Here is a 3,657-nt window from a genome sequence, read left to right on the forward strand (position 1 = left end):
TGAAAGAAGTATCTCTATATTTTACTTTCATCGAAGGACTAATACATTAACATCTCAGCCATCAATACTTACTTAAAATAGTCTACTCCTTATATAACTAATACATCAATGAATATTAATTTAAGAAACTGAATTCTCCAAAACAACCATTGATTGCAAAATTAATGTTAATTTTTTTATAATAGTGACTTTTCCATTCAAATACTTTAAAAAGCAGACACATACTACTCTTGTAATGATTACAAAATTGATCATTATTCTTGCACAAAAACAGTTCAGCAAAAACAGTTACAAAGAACTAAATCGTGGACCGTAATTTGTTTCTTCATTATCTCTATTTTGATTCTTGCCCTTTTCTTCTTCTAATTCTGTTTCTTATTTTTTCTCTAGGTTAGAATTTTAGTAACCTAACCTAACAGATCCAGAAAGGTAACAGTTTGAGGTTCACAGTTGAAGATTTAGGTACATAAACAAGGGACCTGAATGGATGCATTTGCGATGTTTTCTATGGGGGTGTGTTATTCAGTTGAAAACAGCCTTTTTCAGAGCTGTAGTTTGAGCTGACAGAACAGCTCACTTTGATATTTTTGTATTTTAATTTGAATGCCATCACTTTATGCTGTTGCCTGTTGTAAGTCTCCTTTTAAGTCTTAGCTTTGGGTTTCTGTCGGTTTGTTAGCGCTGTCTTGCAAAGACAACACTATATGCAGCCTATTTCGGAACTTTTTTCAGTGGTTATAGCGATCCTTTCCTCTCAACTTCGTGCTGGAAGAAACAACAGAGGCATTGGTGGTTCAGTGGTAGAATTCTCGCCTCCCATGCGGGAGACCCGGGTTCGATTCCCGGCCAATGCAGCTAGTGACACACTTTTATTTGCACAGGGCTTTCACGCCTCCAGCCTACTGTGCACAGCTCGGCCACGTGGTGGTTCTGACAGCCAGGAGCAGAAGCGGCCAGAGAGCATTTCCGGAACATAAAATGTTAAAGAGTAGCTCTAAACTGCGACTTCCCAGAGCCTACTACAAAGGAGAGTATTTTCATTCTGGGGCTGCAGAAAGAAAGAAAGAAAAAAAAAAACTCTTCGCCATCCAGTCGATTGCGACCAACAGAAACCCCACAGCAGAGTAGAACTGACCCCCAGAGTTTCCAAGGAGCTCCTGGCGGATTTGAATTGGCCACCTTTTGGTTAGCAGCCTGAGCTCTTACCCACTACACCCCAGGGCTGCAGAGGGACCTACAAATAACATTTCAAAGAATCAAGTAACATCTAGAATTCAATTACAAAAAGTAAGAAGGAAATTCCATGTATTTGAAATTTTAGAGATGCTTTTTTATTAAACCTTGTATCAAATCAGAGATGAAAATGAAAATTAGAAAACATTCTAAACTGAATAAAAAGGGAAAACTTCCATATAGTGCATTTGTTACTGTTAGTTGCTGTGGAGTTAGCTCTGACTGGTGGCGACCTTACATACAACAGAAGGAAACATTGCCTGGTCCTGTACCATCTTCCTGCGTGTTAAAGTCCATTGTTCTGGCTGTTGTGTCGGTCCATCTCATTGAGGGTTTTTCTTGTTTTCACTGACTCTTTACCCTTTTTTTGAGTTTTACCTTACCAACCATGATGACCTTTTCCAGTGATTGGTCTTTCTTGATGACTTGTACAAAATAAGTGAACCAAAGTCCCACCATTCTCACTTCCAAGGTGCGTTCTGGTTGTATTTCGTCTAAGGCTGATTTGTTTGTTCTTTTGGCAGTCCATGGCGTCTTCAATGTTCTTCTCCAACACCACTATTCAAATGCATTCATTTTTCTTCTTTCTTTTTCACTGTTCAGCTTTTCCATGTATATGAGGCAATTTAAAAGACCATGGCTTGGGTCAGGCACACCTTAGTCATCAAAGTGACATTTGCAGCTAAACCAGTCCTCAGAGGACAACACACAGCTTTAAACACAAATATTAGAAAATTAGTGGTGATCATTAACAAGCTAAGTCTCTACCTCAAAAAATTAGAAAAAGAGCAACAACAACAAAAGTGAATAGGAGCAGAAATCAAATATAAAAAGTAGAAATAATTATACAGAAGAAAAGATTAAGTAGTTGATTCTTTATAAACACTACTAAAATTGACAAAACTGGGGTAAATAGGAGGTAGAAAAGAGAGAAGACACAAATAAGCAACATGGGGAATAAAACAGAAGTCATTACCACTGTATTTGTAGATATAATTGGATAATAAATGAATATCATGAACAGATATGTGGCAAGATTTTTTTTTAATTAGAAGAAATGAATGAATCCCAAGAAAAATTATCACCAATAATGCTCTTGAAAAAAACTAAAAAGTCCTACACATAATAAGTAAATAAAATCAGAATCCGAAAATCTTCTTGCAAAGAAGGACCAAATGATTCACTGAAAGAAATTACTCTAATTGCAAACTAACTCTAAGAAAATTAAAATATGGTATACTTCTCCAACTTACCTTGTAAGATTAGATTGGAACAAAATGTCTAAAAAAAGTAATAGGAAAAACAGAAGCTACAGTCATGTCTCATTGATGAATATAGATGCAAAAAATTTTTTAAATATTTTACCAAATAGAATAAAAAATTATATATATATATGTATATATATAATATATATATACACCCATTGCCGTTGAGTCAATTCTGACTCATATAGACCCTGAGGACAGAGTAGAGCTGCCCCATAGGGTTTCCAAGGACCAGCTGGTGGATTTGAACTGCTAACCTTTTCGTTAGCAGTATATACACACACACATATATACATGTAGGAAGCCCTGGTGGCGTAGTGGTTAAGCGCTCTGGCTGCTAACCAAAAGGTCGGCAGTTTGAATTCACCAGGCACTTTTTGGAAACTGTACGGGACAGCTCTACTCTGTCCTATAGGGTCGCTATGAGTCGGAATTGACTTGACGGCAGTGGGTATTTTTTTATATATATATGTATATATATATATGGAGCCCTGGTGGCACTATGGTTAAACGCTCAGCTGCTAATCAAAAGGTCAGTGCTTTGAACCTACCAGCTGCTCAGCCAAAGAAAAATGTGGCAGCCTGCTTGCATACAGATTTACAGCCTTGGGAATCCTACGGGACAAGTCTATTCTGTCCTATAGGGTCACTATAAGTCAGAATCGAGTTGACAGCAACTAGTTTATATGTGTGTGTGTATGTATATGTGTATATATATAACCATATACATGTATATATACATATACACTCACACATATATATACATATATACCATGAAGAAGTTGGTTTGATGCTCGGAAAAGTTATCATTAGAAAATGAACTAATCTATTTCATCACATTAATAACTTAAAGGAAGACGATCATAATCACTAAAACAGAGATAAGGTGTTTGAAAAAAATTCACCATCAATTTATGATTAAAAAATACAACAAACAGGACACAACAACGTAGAGATCCCTGGGAGGTGCGAATGGTTAAGCACTAGACTACTAGCTGAAAGGTTAGTGGTTGGAACCTACCCAGAGGTATCTTGGAAGACAGGCCTGGCAATCAGCTTCCAAAAGGTCACAGCCTTGAAAGCCCTATGGAGTAGTCTACTCTGCACACACGCGGCCACTATGAGTTGGACTTGACTCAATGGCAACTACCAACATGCT

At 37.1% G+C, this 3,657-nt stretch overlaps 1 non-coding gene across 1 annotated transcript; it reads left to right on the forward strand.

The window, feature by feature from the left end:
- The first annotated feature begins 783 nt into the window (after positions 1–783).
- On the forward strand, positions 784–854 carry TRNAG-CCC (transfer RNA glycine (anticodon CCC)). The gene has a single exon. It is a non-coding gene; the product is annotated as a tRNA-Gly (tRNA).
- Positions 855–3,657: the final 2,803 nt, after the last annotated feature.

Source organism: Elephas maximus, chromosome 3 (genome assembly GCF_024166365.1).
Source record: "Elephas maximus indicus isolate mEleMax1 chromosome 3, mEleMax1 primary haplotype, whole genome shotgun sequence".
Taxonomy (NCBI): domain Eukaryota; kingdom Metazoa; phylum Chordata; class Mammalia; order Proboscidea; family Elephantidae; genus Elephas; species Elephas maximus.